Raw genomic sequence first — 22,657 nt, forward strand, 5'->3', positions numbered from 1 at the left:
TAGCCAAATAACCAGAAAAAGGAAGCACAACTTGCTTAGGTTGATATCAGGTAGCTTTCCTTCATCTGATTGTAGCCAATAAGCATGAGTGTTTAGAGAGCCAGTCAGGTGTCATCTTGTTTTAGCAATGAGCCAATCAGATCACAGCAGGATTCAGTTATTGATGTCAAGTATTGAAGCTGAGAGGAGGACATTTGTCAGTGTGTTATGTTGTTGCTATCAAGTTGTTTGGGGTTTTTTGTGTTCTTTCATTTAGTGAGCTTGTAAACGTAATAAAATTAAAGTAATGGTGCAAACAGTTGACTGGTTGCCCAGAAAGCAATGTAAAATAGTATTATTAAGTGAACAAGGCTGCAGTTATAAAGAAATTAGAAGAGAAATTGGTGGAAACTTAAACAAAGGTGGCATTTCTACTGTACACTTTTCGCAAAAGATTTCCACAATTTTGGCCACTACTGTAAATACAAAGTAAAGGTTGGGTTAATGGCATTTGCAGGCACAACGGTACCCTTAAACATTGCTTTCAGTGTCCCCAAACTCCTGTTTCATGTGCATTTTTTGAAATATTCTTCTAAGAAAAAGAAATTAAACATGAAGCTGGCAGGCTGCAAAGTTAAGCACCAGACTCTAAACTTTAGTTCCAGAAAGACTGTAATGTATTGGGCTTTGTCTTGTTAAGGGAACACCACGTGGGTTAATTGCTGGAAGGTTGCTCAAGCAGGGAAGCTGGCTAATGGCTTCCAACTCCTCAGACAACCCATCTCCAGTGCCGCCATTGGCTGCCTCTAGGGCGGCAATAGGTTGCTTTAAACCTATTGGCCACCACCTAGAGGCCAGGGTATAAATTGCTGCATTCGCAGCCCTGTTTCTCAGTTCAGATCCTGCAAGCAATAAACAATGATCTTTGCTGAACTCACTCGCCTCATCTCATCATTGAAGCGATGAACCCAGTATCAAACACTGGCGACGAAGGTAGGATCCTGCTCCTCCAACTGAGCTGAACAGTCACTAGGGGAGAGGCAGTGCACGCCTGGCTGGAAAAGCAATTCCCCCCCTACGGTCGGCTAGCACAACCACGCTAGCAACCACATGCCCAGAGGACCCGTCCCTGGGCAACGGAGGAGCAGGATTCGAAGACGCCAAGCACCAGCCGCGAAGACCAGCAGAAATGGCCAAGGTCGGAAAGCTGGAAGAATTCAACATAACTTAGCCAGAAGGGTGGTCTTCATACCTGTCCAGGGTCGAGAACTACCTTCGAGCAAACCAGGTCGTCGAGGATGGATTGAAGGCCACCATGCTCCTCTGTGTGTGCAGCCCAGCAACATTCAATGTAGCCGAGAACCTGTTCACGCCAACGCCATTGGAGTCCGTATTATTCACGGATTTGAAGAAGAAGCTCGGAGACCATTTCCAGCCCAAGCTGTCAGTAATCGCTTGGCGCTATGCATTCGAGCAAAGAGTCCAGCAACCAGGTGAAACTGCGTCCGAGTTCATCGTGGCCTTGAGGCAGGCCACACGCCTGTGCCAGTTCTCCGACGTCGAGGAGACGCTACAAGACCGGTTTGTCTGCAGTCTCCAAAACCGAGAGCTACAGCTAAAGCTCTTTGCCAAAGAGACTCTGTCGTTCCCAGGCGCGCTGAAGGAAGTCATGGTGGACGAAGCCGCCGGCGGGGCCATACGAGTCATGTGGCCCGCCAAAACTACACAACACGAAGAAGCCATCCACCATGAGGACTCCGAACACACAGACGACCCCCGAAGATGACACAGAAGTCGACAACCTACACAGACACCATGACCAACAGCGTCGCAGCGACAAGCAACATGGGGCCACTTACAAGACAGATCCCTTCCTTAGATGCCCAGGTTGTGGCGGCGACCACCAACACTTGAACTGTAGGTTCTGGACAGCCACGTGCCATGCAGGATATGGGCCATGCAGATGGCCTGAGCAGGCTTCCACTACCTCAAATCGAACCAGATCCGGCCCCAGCGGCCCGTGTTTTGTCCATTCAGGGCTTGCCGGAGTTAACCCTCCATGTGAGGGACATAGCTGCAGAAACGGCAACAGACAAGACTCTAAGTAGAGTGTTTTCTTGGGTACACACAGGGTGGCTGGATAAAAGCCCAGGTCCTGAATTTCAGAGCTATTTTACAAGGAGACATGAACTCTCAGCTCATAAGGGTTGTATTCTTTGGGGGAACACTGTCATAGTTCCTACCTCACTAAGAGACAGGTTATTGCAATCCCTTCATGAAGGTCATCCGGGTATTGTTCGCATGAAAGCTTTGGCAAGAAGCTATTTATGGTGGCCAGGATTAGATAAAGCCATTGAGGCCCAGGTGCATGGGTGTTATACATGCCAGCAATCAAGGCCTGAAATGCTGCACGCTCCCATTCACAGGTGGGAGGAGACACACACTGCCTGGTCTAGGATTCATATAGACTTCTCTGGGCCCTTCCAGGGACAGCTCTTTCTTATAGTGGTCGACAGCCACTCTAGATGGCTAGAAGTTATACCAATCACAAATATGACTACTGCTAGGACCATCCAGGTGCTTAGGAAGCTCTTTGCAATGCACGGGCTGCTGTACATCGTAGTGTCTGATAACGGGGCCCAATTTACTGCAGCAGAATTTCAGGCGTTCCTTAGGGCAAACTTCATTAGGCATGCGACATTGGCTCCATTTCACCCATCTACTAATGATCAAGCTGAATGTATGGTTCGCACCACAAAAGAGTCATTGAGACGTGCAGTGACTGAGGACTGGCACCACAGACTGGCTGACTTTTTGCTCTGTCAACATTCCACACCATGCACAGCTACAGGGAAAAGCCCAGCAAGCTGCACTGGGGGAGGCACCTAATCACAAAGCTGGACAGGCTGCATCCAGACCAAAACCCCCGAGGGGGCTGCAAGTGGGTGACGGGGTGTGGGCCAGGAACTATGGGTATGGGAACTTGTGGGTGCCAGGAAAGATTACCAAAACATCAGGCCCTCTCTCATACGAAGTGAGCCTAGAGGGTGGGTGAGTTTTCTGTCGCCAAATCTGTTCTGAACCAGCCAACTACCGGCCTTGTAATAAGGCAAACCCCTATTCAAACAGTAGAGACTGGAGAGCGTCCAAGGCTGAAAAGCGTCTGCCAAGATTTATTAGTCAATTAACAGAACAAGAAACAAAAACACTGGAACTTGAATCCTCAAGTGGAAGGGTTGCTTTCAGCAACCAGCCCTTCCCCAAACACTCCTTTTATTTAGAGTTCAGGGCGTGGCCTCCCTCTGCCTCCTCCCGAGGAGACCCGCAGCCTTTCTCTGCTTGGTCCTGCTCGACTGCCTCCTGCGTCGGGCGTCCTTGAACAGGGCCAGCTGTGGGTCATCATCCTCCGCACTATCGGGCTCACGCAGCTGAGAAGAGGGCCCCGGCTGGGAGCTCTGCCAAGCCTGCAAGCCATCATCAGCCGGTTCGTCTCCCACACACTCCTCCTCCCCCTCATCTGAGTCATCCGATACATCTGAGCCGGCTGCCGGGCCCACAGGCTGGCCCTGAGTCACAACAAAATCTATCAGCTTAGAAAGCATTTTCCAGAACGGCCACAAAGCTAGGACTTCATCCCAGGTCCTTTCCACGGACCACAAACTGCCAGCCAGGCCGATCAATCCATAGGCTGTGAGGGTCCAAGCAGCCAGAGCAACGGGGAGGTGGCCGTAGGGGAGGAAAGCCCAGGAGTGCAACATGGGTCCCCTGACGGAGCAAGCCATCCAGAACACTACAGCCACTGTGCTAACACTGCGGAGCAAACTGACTCTGGGGTGGGCCAACCTGGAAGGGCCAGCCAGAGAATTCCGAGTCAACCAGACTCACTTGAACAAAGACCCTGGTCTACCCAGCCCGGCGGGCAAGCTGGTAGACCAGGAAGTACCTGGGTCCCCCAGGCGTTCCACAAGGGTTTGCAAGCCTCCTGCATATCTACAAGATTTTGTTCTGAAATAACGAAGCTATAATGTTGTCTGTATCATTATTGTGCTGCTAGCTAGGAAGCATCTGTATTAGCCAGGAGGAAAAATGTGTAATTGCACACTATTGTTGTACCTTTGTAAACTTGTATTGCTGTAATCATTTTCCTTTTGTTATTATAATGTTTGTACATTCTAGGGGGAGGGGTGTAATGTATTGGGCTTTGTCTTGTTAAGGGAACACCACGTGGATTAATCGCTGGAAGGTTGCTTAAGCAGGGAAGCTGGCTAACGGCTCCCAGCTCCTCAGACAACCCGTCTCCAGTGCCACCATTGGCTGCCTCTAGGGTGGCAATAGGTTGCTTTAAACCTATTGGCTGCCTCCTAGAGGCCAGGTATAAATTGCTGCTTTGGCAGCCCTGCTTCTCAGTTCAGATCCTGCAAGCAATAAACAATGATCTTTGCTGAACTCACTCGCCTGGTCTCGTCATTGAAGCAACGAACCCAGTATCAAACAAAGACTTCACTGGAGTTGTAGAAAGCAGAGTGAAAGCCTAACTGTCTAATAAATGTATTCTTCTTATTGACCATTTATAGCAGCCATGGTATGACTAAACAAGTCTCCCATTACAGTAATTCTGGGGAACTCACCATCCAAAGTTCTCCAAAATTCAAAATATACCTCAAAGGATTGACTATTTAAAGTGTAATCTTATTTGAAGATGGTGGAAAATTACAAACTTGATAGTTGATGACATATAGATGTTAGATATTTCATTATATATATTATTTATTTTCATTTTAGAAATGGTTATAAGTAGAAGACTCCTCTGTCTTTCTCAAAATAAGATATTGTATGTTTATTCAATAATGGAATATTGAATAAACCATACTTGACTCAGTCCATATAGCCTGGATTATACAAAAACAATATTAACTTAACGATTGTTGCATGTATAGGCTGATTTCCACGGCAGATTGTAGAAGCAAGACTGGAGAGAAAACAATGTACATATCATATTTTTGCCAAGATTTATCCTTTGCACACCTCATTTTTTTAAGAGAGGGAAAAATAATTGTGGTTTAAATAGAAAAGCAGTGAACGTGAGCTGAAGATATGCAGAAATCTAGAGTTCCCTTATTTGGCTCTGCTGCTCCTGCTATGGATTTGGAAGCTGTGGGCATTCCTTGGAGCACCGTTATGTTTATTGTAATGTTCCCATTAATTTGTAAGCCCCTTAGAGACTTGTTTAGATAAAAGCAGCATATAAGTAAACAAATACATATATAAATATTGAACTTTTTAACATTGGTAACCTCAAAGAGTCTTGTCAGAGCTAGCGTGATATCTCTTCCAGATTAGAGGATCTCACTGAGGTTATCACATTTAAGATCTTTCCAGCCCTGTATCTCCAAATTTCTATTTTTTAAAAAAATTATAGTGCTTCATAATCTCCATTTGAATTAATTGTTCCTCCCCTCTGCGCTCACATACCCACATAAGCACACACAAGCACATATATTAAATTAAGACAGAAATGAAAAACTGATGCAACTATTTAAAATGTTCTTAGTTAATGACAGAACATGTCTTGTACCACTGAAAATTTAGCTAATATTAACATTTGTGGGCAGGACAGCTTAACTTCCAATTGTATGGAATTCTTCTGAAAATGTTAACTGCAAATGCTCACATCTTCATCAACTGCTTTTTTCACACTTTCATAAAACTCCCTTACTGCTAATTTCTTTTTCTAGGCTACTAGAGAACTTGTAGTTTAAGGAAACAGACTCTTTTGCACTTAATTTGAATGTGGTAGCTGACCCTTCTTGCACCTAACTTGAATTCTTATATTTGATAAAAAGTTTAAATTCCATCTGTTTCAAAACTATCTATTTTGCAGGAATTAAGGTGACCTTAGGGGCATGGGAAAATGGCGGAGAAAACTGAATATGTGTGGGTGTTATACATGCATAACCTTGTATTTGTTTGCATTAACTATATTAATTCTGGATAGAGAGACTCAGTTCTAGGCAGATAGGATGACTCATGTGTGTGTGTGTGTGTGTGTGTGTTTGTGTGTGTGTGTGTGTGTGTGTGCGCGCGCGTGTGTGTGTGTGTGTAGAGTATGCTTCCATTCAGCCTGCCTAATTTTTAAATGGGATGCAATATTTAATACTGAGTTTCTTTCAACACTCTCAGTTAAGTACAGTTTGTTCAAAGCAAAGTGTTCACCTTTAAGCGAATCAGTTATATTTACTGACAATGAGCTCAAAAGTCTCCCTACTGGACTGAGATGAGCATAAAAGGATGTACGTTGATGCAAATCCTTATTCAAATTGCTGATTGCAAGCACTAGCTTTAGTTAATATTAGTTTAGAAGGGAAAACTTCTTAAATGAAACCTGCCCAAACATCAGTGATACCTGTATTGTGTCATGAGTGAAGGCAGATTTGAATCTAGGTTTCCCATATAAGTTCAGTACCTAAAACCCTACTCTATCCTAGTTTACAATTTCTTCTGATGAAACCATACTGTATATTGGCATATTGCTATAGTCTGGCTTCCATTTTGAACTTGCCCACTGAATCTTAATATCCCCACCTTAATTTAGTTATCCAAGTTACATCTTCTAATGAATGATTAGTGAATATTTTACTCATAGGTCACTATATTTTGTTTTTGATATCATAGGAGAAAAGAAAAATGTCCGTATTTTTTCTTCACATGGTCAAAACTGTTTGAAGGCCTAGAATTGAAAGAGGATTAATATGATTCTGACACATATACTGGATTCTTTCTCTTGTTCACTAAGTGTATAGAATAGATTACACAGAAATTACTGTAAACAATTCTCACAAAGAGAAGTGTATATTTTTTCATGCCAGAAAGCAAGAAACCAAATCCATTTTTTGTAAATCCAATTATCCTACTTAATTACTGAGAATGTCATATTTTCTAACACAAGGCTAATATGCAATGGACTTGATTTTGTTCCTAGAATGCTGCTATACAATCCTGACCACAATCAATAGGCTAATTAGCAATTTTTAATTAATCTCTGGTAAAGTACTCTGTTTTTCCTCCCTTTAAAGCTTACTAACCTGAAACATGCATTGATCAGTTAATATTGCACAAACATATAAATAAAACAAATTGGAATGATGTTCTTTTTATTGTTTTCATTTTAAAACATTTCTCTCTTTTCAAATGTTATTTTTTTTTAAAAAATAACACAGAATACCTTGTTTGACTGGTAAAGAACAGTAAGTAATTATTTCAAGTATTTTAATATTTATCTTTCAAAACTAATAAATAGGATTGTCAATGAAATATGAGGCTTTCTTTATATTTATTCCTTTGTGAAGCATCAACCTTAACTAAAAATGAAAATCTTGGAGACAGAGAAATAAATGTGATTAACAATACATCCAGCTCATGAATTGCCATTTGAGATTTGCTCAAAATGCCAACAAAATGCCAGAAGTGGGTGTTTTTCATGTCATCAAAATTATCCATGTCTCTTGGGAATCAGTTAAAAACCACTCTATAATAATTAACTTCAATGGAAAATACCTGAGTCCACTAAAATATTTTGTTGCCTTCAGGAAATAAGATGACGAGCTTTCTCACTATTTCATGAGCAAAAGACCACTGACCTGGTAGCTGAACCTTTCTCCAACATTTGTAAAAGAAGATCATTCTCTGAGAGGAGAGGCAGAGGTGCGGACTCTAATCCATGTCCTATAGCACACAATCTCTCCTCCACTTCCCAGTATCACTTATCAAGATTATAACAGAAGCTAATGATTGGGTCAGTCCTGGAAATACCACTGTCAAGCTCGTTCTTCACGAAAGAAAAATTTGAGCAAAATGATGGGATGAGAAGAGTAAAAACTATTAATATCAAATCATTAATTTCACTGCCCAAAATCTTGTCTGTCCTGTTAATCACAGTGTCCTTTCAATTCTGTGAGGAAACAACCTCTCTGCTTCCATTGGAAGCACTGTGCATGTCTACCTTACAATAGATTTTTCCAGTATTATAACTTCCCAGGACAAGCAGGCTGCATCCAAAACTAGAAGAAGAATGATTTGAGTGCTGCCTTGGGGAGGGGAGTAAAGAGAGAAGTGGGTCTATTCCATTTAGCATTCTCTGATTCAGTAGTGGGTGATTTCAAAAGCTTTCAGCAAATGATCATTTGAGACCTACTGGCAAGAGTAATTTTTCTTTGTATTGGCAACCTGCAAGGTAGATGAGTGGAAGAAAAATGAGATGATGCATTTACATGTAATGCTAGCCAGGATAATATTAACCATGAGTTATCTACACAATACTATTTTTTAAAAAAAGATCTGAACAAAAAGTCATCCCAAATGTTCCTGAAAAAAATTAGTGGAAAGCAACTGTGTAACACAAGCTCTTCATTTGGAGGGGAAAATAATGCAGACATATCTAAGACTTGAAAAAAAGATATTTTAATGAACTGAAAACAATGAGAGGTAAACTTTAATGGCAGGACAAGAAAATTGGAAAAGAATCTAAAACTCTGTGGGAGTACCGAAAATTAGAGAACTTAAAAGTTCATTTGCAGATAACTACAGTGAAAAAAAATATGGAGAAGGAGAAGGCAGTATAACTGAAATTTTATATGTTACTTTTGATAAATTCTGGAACTGTATAAAATTGCCAGATGACTGAAGAAGTAAATCAGATTTCAAGCCAGGCATGGCAATAAACCTTGACTTTCCAAAAACATAATCCCTTATTCATTCATTAATTAAGAGCAAAACTTATAGATGTGATGTTCCTAGATAGGCTGGTTTATTGAAGACAAGAAAGAAGTCTAATAATAATAATAATAATAATAATAATAATAATAATAATAATAATAATAATAATAATAATAATAATAATAATAATAATAACAACAACAACAACAACAACAACGATGATGACGACGACGATGATGATGATAGAAGGGACCTTGGAGGTCATCTAGTCCAACCCCCTGCTCAGGCAGGAAACCCTATATCATTACAGACAAATGGCTGGCCATTCTCTTCTTAAAAACCTCCAGTGTTGGAGCATTCACCACTTCTGGAGGCAGGTTGTTCCACTGGTTAGTTGTTCTAACTGTCAGGAAATTTCTCCTTAGTTCTAGGTTGCTTCTCTCCTTCACTAGTTTCAGCTGCTTCTTGTCCTGCCTTCAGGTGCTTTGGAGAATAACTTAACTCCCTCTTCTTTGTGGCCTGAAATATTGGAACTCTGCTATCATGTCACCCCTCGCCCTTCTCTTCATTAAACTACACATAACCCATTCCAGCAACCATTCCTTATATGTTTTAGCCTCCAGTCCCCTAATCAACTTTGTTGCTCTTCTCTGTACCCTTTCTAGAGTCTCAACATCTTTTTTATATCGTGGTGACCAAAACTGGATGCAGTATTCCAGGTGTGGCCTCACCAAGGCATTGTAAAGTGGTATTAGTACTTCACATGATCTTGATTCTATCCCTCTGTTAATGCAGCCTAGCACTGTGTTGGCATTTTTGTCAGCTGCAACACACTGCTGGCTCATGTTGAAGTGATTGTCCACTAGGATTCCGAGATCCCTCTCACAGTCACTACTATTGAGTAAGGTACCACCTATACTATTACTGTGCATTTGGTTTTTCCTGCCTAAATGTAGAAGATTTTTGGCTATTTTTTCCTCCACATCTGAGAATGGGGACTTCTGTTCCATTTTTACATAATGATTCTGTCTACCTGGCTTTCCAGCTTTAGCCCTTGCAGAAGCAAGTGATGTCCCTATCTTCAAATTGTGTGTATATTTTTTTGGGGGGGCAGGGGGAGATTCTAAGAACCATAAGCCAATCAGTCTGACATTAATACCTGAGAAAATTCTAGAACAGACCATAAAAATCTGTAGCTGGAAGCACATTGAAAATTATCAGGAGTCAGTATGGATTTGTCAGCACGATTTTTTTTATTGAGCATTTCATTAATAGATGTGGGAACACTGTAGACCTAATATATCTTAATTACTTGAGAAAATATTCCATGACATTCTGATTAGAAATGCATTGCAAACCTGACAAGTGTATACATAGCAAGCTCAAAAATTATATTCAGAATATGCTCACTGACAGTTCCTTTTTAAGCTGGAGTAATTGCAAGAAAGATACCTAAAGTTTTAAGACCTCTTCAGCCTTTTTATTAATGACCCTGGTAAAATGAGTTCACTTGTTAAGTCTACAAGTGACACAAAATTAAATTGAATAGTAATACTCTGGAAACCAGTAATGAAATTCAAAATAATTTTCATAAGTTGAATGTGTATTGTAATGTTTTTCATTATTTTCTCTATGAGTTCTATGACTTACCAGTTCTTTATATTGTGGCTTTTATATTGGAATTTGGTTTGCCATTCAGAGTTGCTTCGGTGGGGGTAAGGATGGCTATATAAATCTAAATAAATAGATTTATATATAACAGAATTAAATTTAACAGTGACAAAAGCAACATTCTTCACTTAAGAAACAAAACTCAGATGCACAGTTACTGTCCCAGATATTGATGTTTGACTGATTGGTCTGTAGTTTCCTGGGTCTGTTTTTTTCCCTTTTTTGAAGATGGGAACCACATTGGCTCATTTCCAATCCTCAGATAATTCCCCAGTGTTCCAGGATTTTTGAAAGATATGGTACAATGGTTTTGAGATAACATCTGCCAGCTCCTTCAGAATTCTGGGATGTAAACCATCAGGTACTGATAATTTATATTCGTCAAGATCAGATAGGTGTTCTCTAACCATTTTCTTGCATATCTTAATTTATATTTCTAGTCTGTCTTTCTCACTTAGGTTTTTGGTAAGTTGGGCTATAGTTTCTTTTTGCATGAAGACTGATGCAAAGAATGAGTTAAGAGCTCTGCTTTCTCTCTACTGCCTGTTACTTCCTTGCCACCTTCTCTCTTAAGAGGACTTACTGTTTCCTTGACTTTTTTCTTGTTATTAATATGATTAAAAACATTTGTATTATCTTTGACTTTTGTTGTAAGTCTTTGTTCATGCTTAGCTTTCCTGACTTTATCTTGAAGATTCAGACTATATGCTGGTACTCTGCCTTAGTTATGTGTCCCTCTTTCCATTTTTTGTACTTGCCCTTTTTGTCTTTCAGTTTATCAGAGAGATCTTTGTGCAACCTTGCTGGTTTTTTCTTGGATTTCTTGTTTTTCTTTTTCAGTGGTATTGTGCTGGACCGGGCTTTAATGATCATATTTTTCAGAGTTTCTCACACTTCTTGAGTTGTTTTCCCCTTTAGGATTTTCATTCATGGAATTTTTCGTAGGATCTATCTGAGTTTGTTAAAAGCAGCTCTTTTAAAATTTAAGACACTTGCTGTATTATGTTCTATTGCTTGTGTTTGCATTATATTGAATTCCAATAATGCACAGTCACTCTCGCCCAAGGTTCCGGCAATTTCAACTCCCTCTATCACTTCTCTATTAGTAAAAATTATGTCCAGTATAGGGTTTCCTCTAGTTCCATCCTCTACCTTTTGGATGACAAAGTTGTCAGCTAGGTTAGTTAGGAATCTGTTTGATCTCCCACTTGTTGCAGAATTTGTCTCCCAGTTGATATCAGGGTAGTTAAAGTCTCCCATTACTACTGTGGTATATTACCTACATACATTTGTTAGTTGTTTAGCAAAAGGTTCATCTATTAATTAAGTTAATTAAGTTCATCTATTAATTAATTAAGTCTGTTGAAGAGACACTAAAGATCTTGGGAATATTTAGCCTTGAACTAAAAAGTCTGGATTGGGATAGAGTATAGCACTCTTCAAAAAAAAAGGGCATTCAGAATTTCAAGGCCAGCTCACTTTCATTCCAAACTGCAAATCACCAAAAAATGGGTTTAAGATACAGAAGGTATATTTCAGTTTTTTTTATTGAAAAGTTTTACAATACATTTTATCTTTAGCAAAACAAAACCCCTCCCAACCCCCTCCCCTCCCACCCTCTTCCCACTCCCCAACCCTCCCCAACCCCTCCCTCCCTTTCCCCTCCCCCCCCCCCCGACTTCCCAGAGCTGAGTACAGGGTATAAAAATACAAACAATCATAATCTAACTTATGCAAACAATCCTAAACTATTTAAACTATCGCACTTTAACTCATATAGATAAACTCCAAACGTATATATATCATATCAATAATTATTCAAATGCAAAATAATACTTTTTAGTCCCATATTTGCTCCGTAGTATCTCTCTGTTGCAAATAGTCTTTCAGGTGCACTAAAGTCTTTACCATATCCTCAAAATTAAAAATTACAGTCCATTCTTCTGTAATCAGTAATTCTACCTTTTTACTAGAAATCTTACTACCATAGTTAAATTCAACATCCATTTAATATCCACCACAATAATATCAATAATACCCAATAAGAACAACCACAGACAAAACAATTTTATATCAATTATTAAAAACTATTCTTCTTTCCAACTGGACTTTAAATTTCCATACTAAAACCAAGTTTATACAACCTTTCCTTCTCCTAATATATTATACAGCTTAAACTACCATACATTACTTTCCAAACTTAATTTTTTTTATATATAGTCACATCATTCTTATATTTTCTATTACATGTTTCATTATTGCCCATAAAGATATTACAAGTTAACTTTCATCTGTAATTTTTCCCAAACTTGCACCAGAGCATATCACAAAGTATATACCTGGAACACAATATCCACCTTCTTATCACACCATAAATATACATACCAACCAAATAGCAAATCATAACCTACAAAATTTCAGTAAGCACTACTACAAATCTTCCCAATTAAATTTTCATAATTATCTTAAAATTAAAGCAACATAAAATATTACAACACATAGTTATTTTATAAGGGTGAAAAGTATATCCCCAAATATTTAGCCCTTCTAACAATTTCAATTCCCATAATCCTTATTACATTATTATCTCCTTCAATTATGCAACTAAATCTTCAGGCTTGGCTCATTCGTCTAGAAGCAGCACGCCTCTTCCAATTTCTGGCCTCCTCCAGTGATACTGAAATTTGATCCACTCCTGTAACTTTCTCATCTGTCTGCATTATTCCTTCAGCACCTTGTAGATTCTCTCTGTATCGTTGAGACTCTCTCTCACCTTTCTTCTTTGTAGATTCCAAAAGTGGTATGGGGGCTGCTTTTAAAACATTACTGTAGAAATCATGTGCCTGAATCACCGTAGTAAGACGATGCCTCGTACCTTCATAGGTCACCACCATACCCACTGGTATCTGCCATCTAAACTTGATATCACGTCATCTCAATTCTTGTGTCAAAAAGCAAATTCCTTCCTTTTTCTTAAAATTCTTGGAGGGATCTCTTTTAAAATCAAAACTTTTTGCTCAACAATTACAAAATCAATGTTGTAGGAGGCTTGAATAACTTCATTTCTAATCACTTTCTTTGTAAAATAAACCACCACATCTCTGGGTAATTTCCTTTGTCTTGCAATCCAAGAATTAACACGAAAAATTTTATCTATATCTTCCATTATTTCATCTGCTGGTCATCCCAGCACCCCTTCTAGAGCCTCAGAAACCATTTTCTTCAAATTTTCTTTAGGATTTTCTTTTAAGCCTCTAATCCTTAAAGCAAACTCCATCTGATAATACTGTGTCGAGGTCAAATCACAATCAATTTTCTCTACCACATTTTCAGTTTCTGTCATTTTTGCTTCCAATCTAATATCATTTTGACTGAGATCTTCCACTCTTTCATCCAAATTCTCAATACATATAGCCATGCCTTGCAATGCAGATAAAATGTCTGCTCTCATTTCTGTTAATTTCTCTGTAATGTTTTCATCCATAACCTTAGCTAGTTTTTCTGTTAACTTCTCCTCCAACTTTTTGTCCATTATCTCAGCAAATTGTTGCAATTGCTTTTCCATAGTCTCTTGCAGCACATTCTGCAAATCTTTTACTGTAAGGGCTGATGCAAATACGGGTGGAGGGGACAATAAAGCTTGCAATGAAGACTGCTTCACCAGAGCAGGAACTTTAGAAGATATAGCCGCCATTTTCATCCACTATTGTTTGCTACGCACTTCCACTTACGAGCTCAGCAAAGTCCATTGAGTTAAAGATCAAAAGACCATCTTCACCAAAATCTCCTGTATCGCTCTGCCTGCGTCCTCGTTCTCCAAAGTTCTTTCTTGCTAGCAGGGATGGTTGCGAACACCCTGTTCTGCTCCAAAAAACCCGGAGCAGAGGTGCCTCGCAGTCCGGAGCATGCCCAGGCTTTGGGGGGGCTCAATCCTTCAGCCGCCAAAACTTTAAGTTCTGGCGGCCCCGGAGAGCTCTACCCCTACCTGGGCGCTCACCCCCTCCTCTTCTCCCGAGGAGGGGGCTTCCGAGCCGCCGAAACAGCTGATCGACGGCTCTACGGAGCCGTGAGGCTGACAGCCGAAGAATGGCTGCCTCCGGCGACGCCTTGCCATCCGGAAGTCCAAGGTATATTTCAGTTTTAAGCGCTCCAGTCTGCAAAAACAGTTGGACAAAGAAACCAATCTGAAGTTGAAGGAGATTACCTTTACCAAGTAACATGTTGATGAGAATGGAAAAGTCAGTGCTTTTTTTGTAAAAGAAAAAGGTGCCGGAACTCCCACATGTCATACAACCCACCTTGCGTACCCTACAAGGTTCCATCCAAAAAAGGTGCTGGAACTCCATTCTGAGCGTTCTATGACAAAAAAAGCCCTGGGAAAAGTCATCAATAAAAGTTCCTTAATTTGGGTTCTTGCACTGATCAAAAGGTAGGCTTAATGATTTAAAGGCCCTCACCTGGCTTTGGGTTGCCCTTGATGTCTGAAATTATGATTCACAGTGACATTACAAGAGAAGATGTATCTCATGATTTTATAGTCAAAATGACACAATTAGATATTTGTGTCATCACATCTGACCCAAATATGTGAGTTATGTCATTTGTCTAGACATGTCATGCTGTATTAATTGTCATTTGCCCTTATCCACATCCATGAATGGCCAAGAATGTTATTTAATTCCATTACTGAGATGAGGGTGACCAAGCTGAAATTAAATACAGTCAAAATGGAGATGCTCTTGGTAAATAAGAAAATGGTCATTGGGGTTTATCTATCTTGATGAGTTGCACTCTTGAAAGAGCAGAGCTATGGTTTTGGACAGGAGTGCTTCTTGAAACTCAGCTGGCATTGAATGTGGTGAGTGCTTTTGCATATTTAAAGTTGGCGTGGCAACTATAGCCCTGATTTAGTCAGATGGACCTGTCTTAGTTAGGGATAATATCCTAAAAATGTACAAAGCATTTAAAATAGTGCTCAACTTTTTTAAAAAGATTTTTTTAATCCCACTTTTATATTTTTTTATAAATAACTTAAGGTGGCAAACATACCTAATATTATTTCCTGCTCCTATTTTTTATACAACCTGTTGAGTTGAGTTGAGTTGAGAAAGAGTGACTAGCCTAAAGTCATCAGTCTGTTTTCATGCCTAAGGTAGGACTAGAACAGTCGCCTGGTTTCTAGACTAGTTCCTTAACAACTAGACCAAACTGATTCTTCATTACAGATAGGCTTGCAAAGATGGAAGTATGGGGATCGTATGATATTGGTGTTCTGAAGTGAATTAAAACAATGTGACTATCTCCATCTGTACTGGAAACCTAACAGGAGAGGGTTCCAGCTGACATGGAAGTGTTTGATCTCCCCACTACAAACAATTGCACCAGGAAATGTGGATTTCTCTCATTGCTTACCTTTTGCAATAGCATACCACCCATTCCCCCCCCACACCCTCCTCCCACTGTGAGATTCAGATATCCGCAACCTCAGTGGTGGTTTTCTATAAGGCCTGAACATTGGGCCAAGGCGTTGAACAAGCCCATTTTGTAATCCTTTTGGGGTTTGAAATATGTTTGTGATTTGGCCTCAGTTATGCTGTGTTATGTTGTGGTATTTTGCTTATTGTTACTTTACTTTATGTTTTAACCTTATGTTAGCTGCCCCAGAGTAAATATTTCTGTGGTAGGCAACAATAAAACAGTTTCAGTCAATGCACTGATCAATTAATGAATGAGCCAGCAATAGGTGATGCTGAGCACAGGAATACAGCAAAAAGATGGGCAATCTTTCTTCTATAAGAGATTCCATATGACTCTATCAAGATCATTGCAAATATGGGTAGAGCCGAAACAAACTGTGGGTGTGGCCAGAACCAAAAGTGGCTATGTTTGTCTATTATCAGCATCTATGTCGTTTCTCCTTTTCACTTTCTTCTATCTCCTTTCTTTTTGGTTTTATTTCTCTTTCTCTCACAAAGCAGATTGCCAGAAGGGGAACAAAAAAAAATTCACACTGTTTGTTTTTTCTCATAAATGGAATATTTATTTTTATATGTGGCTGTGACAGTAACAGATGGGAGGGGCTTGATCATGAATAGAACTAGAAGGTGGGGGGTGTCCTTGGCCTGATGGCTATTAAATCTATTTTATAGGTCATACTATAGTTTTCATCTATTTTCTGACTAAAGTGGCAAAAAAAGAGCCACAGTGTCAAAAGTAACAATCAGAAGTGGTTCTAGGGGTTGCTGGAGGAGAAGGAGGAGGAAGAAGAAGAAGAGGAGGAAGAAGAGGGAGGAGGAGGAGGAAGAGGAAGAGAAGCAGGAGGAGGAGGAGGAGGAGGAGGAGGAGGAGCTTGGAGATCACATTCAACCTGGTGACCAGAGATTTTTGTTTCATTGGATTTGATAGCAGTTCAGATTTTTTCAGTTTGATGATGAAGAGATCAAGAATATTGGCTTCCTAGACAAGAATGGGTGAGGCCTAGTATATCAATTCTGTCCTGTCATCCAGCCTTCTAAGAGTGATGTGAATTTTTACCTTGAGAGCTGAGTTTAAAATCCTGCTGTGGCTGGATTTCCCCATGCCCTGGCACTGCTGTGCTTTCATTTCAGTATCAATGTCTCTGTAAAAATTTAATTCCCCGCCCCCCTTACCTACCCATTAAGGCAAGCTCACTACTTTAGATAGCCTGGAAGCATGGTTGAAAAGATGTGGAAAGTTGGTGGCACAAACATACAAACATTTTTGAAACCCTCAAACATGCAATCATATAATCCTGATCTAGGGGCTGAAAAAGACTATGGGTATCAAGTCTTCGGTTGCAGCTGGAATGAAGCTGAGTCTCAAAATGGGTGAGGAACACTTCCCCCGTCTTAGGCACGCATACCACAAGAAGCCCATTTCTTCCTTTTCTTGACATTAAACACCCATGTCACTTGCTCAGAACATTTCATTCATTTCCCATCAGCCTTTGCTATCATCATCACTCCCCCACACCTATTGTTCTCATCTGTCTCTTTGTCTCTTTTTTTCTCTACAACTATTTCATCTTCTGAGGCTGAGCTGCACATTCTGCCTTCCCACACATGCCTGAAGCTTTTACTTTGTCCCATGGCTGTGCTTTTAAAGATGTTTTCTGTCATTTACACAAACGTACACCAACAAGATAAAATTGGGAACAATCTGGAGCTCATGTACAAGTAGCAAAATGGAGTTGTTCAAAAGCACAATGGTTTTCTCTGATTTTTTAAGGATAGAAAAAAAATGGCATAGTTTTGAAGAAAACTAAGGGGCATATCTGAAATGAGCAGTGGCAAGGTGTTTAAGAAATAGAAATCTTATCTTGGAATTCACCGTCCAGGAATGTTTAGTGGTACATGAGATTTTATTTATTTATTTATTTATTATTGGGACTTATATGCCGCCCTATCTCCCGAAGGACTCAGGGCGGCTAACAACAATAAAATATAATAATACAGAAGTTAAAAGAAAATTAAATTAATGGCCCCTGTAGAATAAATTAAAATTAAAATAAGTTAAAAATTAAAAACATAATTAAAATCCCTGTCAGTCCAGGTCAGACTGATGGAAAAGAAGTGTTTTGAGGCCGCGGCGAAAGGACCGGAGATCTGGGGCCATCCGAAGCTCAGGGGGGAGCTGGTTCCATAGGGCTGGCGCTCCCACAGATATGCTTGAAATAGTCTTAATCAATTTTTATATGATTAAAACTATAGCTCCCTATTGGCTATTCGATGATCTCAAAGAAAACTAAGCAGGATGGTGACTAGTTGTTACCTGGATGGGAGATATCAGGAAATCCCAGTTATAAATCAGAGGAAAAATATCCCAGATGAAGGCAAAGGCAAAAAAATACAAATTGAAAGATAATCACTAGGACTAAATGTCTATTCATGTATGTTTTTACTTTTTCATGAAAACATGATACCTCTTTTTGTGTAGGGTGGAGTTGACCTCAAATGTAATTTAGTATTTCTTCTCCTTTGTCATTTCAATGATTAATCATTTAGCCCAACATTTTACAGTTTCATTTCACTTTTTTTTAAAAAAAAAAAAGGAAAACAGAAGTTTATTACACAAACTTGCTAATGATATAATTTTCCATACATGTTAGGAAAACTTCATAACTTGATTTCTGTGTGCACCTCTATTGTAAGAAAGGTAGGCATTTCTCTAAGCTGTAGTTTTCACTACTGCTTTGTTAACCCTTTTACTGAAAACTAGAATTACTTGTGAATGGACTTTGCTTGGAATATTGCAAGTATCTGCATCTGAAGAAGGAATCTGTAGGTTTAACTCAGTGTGAATCAAGAGCTTTTTTTAAGGAAAAAAGAAAAAAGAATAAAATATCAAATGAGCTTCACTATACTAGATCTTTTTCTATTAGTGTTCAGCTTTTCTTTCTAATTGCATTTTGGAATGAGTGGTATCATGCCAACAGTAGGCTTCTGAGGAAGAATCTTTCAACTTTGAAAGCTAGTTGAAATCTAGCTTTGGATAGCTATAGATATGATTCCCTTGATAGATTATTTGTACCAAGAACTAGGACACATTCATCCTGATTAGTTCTTAGTACAAATAATCTATCAATAATTTCATTTAAGATTACTGTCCCAAACTCTCTGCTCCATGTCTCATTATTACAGATTAGGTTAATGGAAAAGTGGGACAGAAACTTGTTGCATAGTAGCTCCCCCAATTATAGCTTTTCTTCTTTGGGAAGTGGCATTATTTTAATACAATTTTTTAAAATCTGTATATTCAAACAATGTTAACTATTTGCTTTTTTCAGTTTATTACTGATATTGTTTTAATTGGTAATTCACTCTGGAGCTGAAAAGTGGTGCTTAAATTTTATATCTCAAAATAATAGTAATAATTCCAATATTTAAAAAATATCCAGAAATGATAACATGAACATTAAAATTCTTTATCCCACAAGCAAGCATTCTCTACATCAAACATGTCAAACACAAGGCCCGGGGGCCGGATCCGGCCCACGAAGTGGTTTCATGTGGCCCATGAAGCCATCCTGGAAACAGTGAAGGAATGGCCCCCACTGCCTTGGCCCTGGCCCAGAGACCCTCCTTCTGCCAGAAACCCTCAGATCTGTCCCACTCCTGCCCAGGCCCCCATAGGCACCCTTGACGCGAACGATGTAGAGCTGGCCACGCCCACCCAGTAGGCCATATGCACTCTAGCCATGCCCACCCAATAGGCCACACCCACCCTGGCCATACCCACCCGGTCCCTTGAGGGCAACCACAATGCTGATGCGGCCCTCAATGAAATTGAGTTTGACACCCCTGCTCTACATCTTTCTCCTGCCCGCCCGCCCACCCCCACCAACCCTTTTCCTAGAATTCTTTGTTCGCAAAGATTCAAGTAGAGGATATACAGTATACGGCAATTGCATGCAAAATGGAAAAAGAAACAACATCAAAACAGAGCAAGTGAAGAATGTTAACTATTTTCAGTCTTCCTTAACTCAAAGAACCAAATCAAAGACAACAGTATTCTTGGATGGAAACATCCAGTGAAGTTAAGTTTGCCAGCCATGGAGGTGAACATTTTGTCATGGCAGTAGTAAAACTCTTTAAGGCTGTATTAACTATATTATGCCTAATGCTTTACAGCTATATCTCTCAACCTTATAAACTTTAAGATATGTGGATATCAACACACAGAATTCTCCAGGCAGTGCATTCAAAAGGCAAACCTTTTTAAGGCAAAATTATGCCTAGTGCTTTACAACAATATATCTCAACCTTGTAAACTTTAAGATATGTGGATTTCAACACCCAAAATTCCCCAGCCAGTGCATGCTGACTGGGAGCTGAAGTCCACACAACTTAAAATAAGGTTGAGAAACATTGATTGCAGTTCTGCCTGTATGAGCACCTGAGACCATCAGCTGTCATTCAGACCAAATATATAAGAATAATGTCTAAGTGCCAATGCAATTAATAGAAGCACATATAAGAACCTGCCACTTTTCTTTCCCTGAGAACTGAAACCTACTCTGATGATTTTGAAGCCGGTGCCATGAAAGATAAATTTATGAAAGATTCTCCTACTCTCAATTCTCACAGACAAGTTCATGTCGACTTGGAAGGAAAGCATAGCTATAGATTTATATTACCCACTTTTTTCAGCCCAATTCTGCTTCCACTATGTCATCAGTAGAGATAAATCTGCAGAGGTATTAAGGTCTAATCCCCTACAATCATACAGGTCCATCAATTTATTTACTAGCTTTTGGAGAAAAAAGTCTGTTTGGTGGCTAGATTCAATGATGTACAGGTAATACTTGACTTACTACAAGCGGAACTAGAATTTCTGTTGCTAAGGAAGGTGGTTCTTAAGTGAGTTACACCTGATTTTATAGCCTTATTCGCCATTTGTTTGTTAATCACTGCAAATGTTAAGTAAACCATGGAGTCATTGTGCAAATCAGGGCTCCCACACTGATTTCACTTGTTGGAAGTCAGGCAAATGGCAACCCTTGACTCTGGGACACCCTGGGTCATAAATAAATCTCAGTTGCTGTGCACCCAAATTTTGATCACATAACTGGGGGATGCTGTGACAGTTGTAAGTGTGAGGACCAGCTGTAGGTCACTATTTTCAGTGCTGTGGTAACTTCAAATAGTCACTAAACAAATAGTCGCAAGTCAGGGACTTCCTGTATCACCAGTGATTTTGGAGGGAAGATGGAAAAATATTCTTCTGTGGGATCATCTCTGCCTCTGCCAGAATTTGCCTAACAGAATCATTTCCATCTGTTTTGTTACATTGGTCTTGGTAACAGTTTTGGTATTCTACGCTAACATTCCCCCGTGTTAGCAGGCTGACTGCTATTTTTTTCCTGAAATAACTAAGAAAATTGCCACATCTTGTAATTATTGTAAGGAGGATTTTGATCTAATACTAGAATTATATTCTTGATTTATTGTAGTTCATATGTATTGTCATGTATCTTGATTCCACCACCCCCCATACCAACTGATTTTCTTCCAAAGCAATATTGTATGTGTATGCCCTGTAACAGTTGTGGAATTTGTCCATAAATAAATAAAACTCCCTGAGGCTTTACAAGCTACAATTTGAAAAACCCTGACCTAGTATGGCATTTACTTATTTTATTTATGCAGATCTGAAAAATCTGGATGACCACAAAGTGGCAGCAGAGCATGACGTATTTTAGTATCCTTTTGCTGCCATCTAAATGTTATCTGTAATGTGCAGCCCAGCCTGATTGCCTTAGTCCAGGGGTAGGCAACCTTGGCTCTTTTATGACTCGTGGACTTCAACATGCTGGCTCAGGAATTCTGGGAGTTGAAGTCCATGAGTCATAAAAGAGCCAAGGTTGCCTACCCCTGACAGAATGCCACCTGACAGAAGCTAACTAATATGGCTTAGGGCAGAAGTTCTCAGTCTTTGCAAAACAGGACCCCTTTGAAATGATACTGAAATAAATTATGAATAAAATTAAGGATTTCACTGAGGTCAAGGTTAGGTGAGAAAGAAATATCGCAATTACTTTAAATAATTATATGTTAATTGATCTACCAAGGGACACGGTGGCTCAGTGTGTTAGGACACTGAGCTTGTCGATCAGAAGATCGGCAGTTTGGCGGGTCGAATCCCGAGTGCCGTGTAGCAGAGTGAGCACCTGTTACTCATCCCAGCTTCTGCCAACCTAGCAGTTCGAAAGCATGTAAAAAATGCAAGTAGAAAAATAGGGACCACTACGGTGGGAAGGTAACAGCATTCCATGCGCCTTTGGCATCTAGTCATGCCGGCCACATGACCATGGAGATGTCCTCAGACAAACGCTGGCTCTTCGGCTTTGAAACGGAGATGAGCATCGGCCCCTAGAGTTGGAAACGACTAGCACGCATGTGCGGGGGAACCTTTACCTTTACCTTAGTTGATCTACCATCAGGGCTTCTCACTTTGTGGGCTTCTAACTGCTATGCAAATTTGCTTCTTGGTCTCTAAAACAGCAGCAACTTCTGGAATGTAAGCTCAGGCATCTAAACTGCAGCCCATTTTGCTTTTATAGTCAGCCCAATCCTGAACAATCATAGAAAACCTGACATCTGCAATCAGTCTTGCATTCCCAAATTGAGCACATATATTGCAATGAACTCTATAAAAGCACAATTCATAAAGAAGCAGGATTACGCAAAACAGTCCAAAACAAGGTGTGTCTGCAAAGGAACTAGAACACTTTTAAAAAAAAGGAATTGACACTGCCTGCCTCCCCGCAACTCCC

The 22,657-nt window shown here is 39.8% G+C and overlaps 2 protein-coding genes across 3 annotated transcripts in view; one reads left to right on the top strand and one right to left on the bottom strand.

Moving 5' to 3' along the window:
* MIEN1 (migration and invasion enhancer 1) overlaps window positions 1-22,657 on the bottom strand; it is a 443,636-nt gene that overhangs the window by 184,705 nt on the left and 236,274 nt on the right. The window lies entirely within an intron of this gene.
* Window positions 1-22,657, top strand: part of PPP1R1B (protein phosphatase 1 regulatory inhibitor subunit 1B) — a 90,603-nt gene that overhangs the window by 40,884 nt on the left and 27,062 nt on the right. The window lies entirely within an intron of this gene.

This window comes from Vipera berus (assembly GCF_964194415.1).
Source record: "Vipera berus genome assembly, chromosome: Z".
In the NCBI taxonomy this organism is placed as follows: Eukaryota; Metazoa; Chordata; class Lepidosauria; order Squamata; family Viperidae; genus Vipera; species Vipera berus.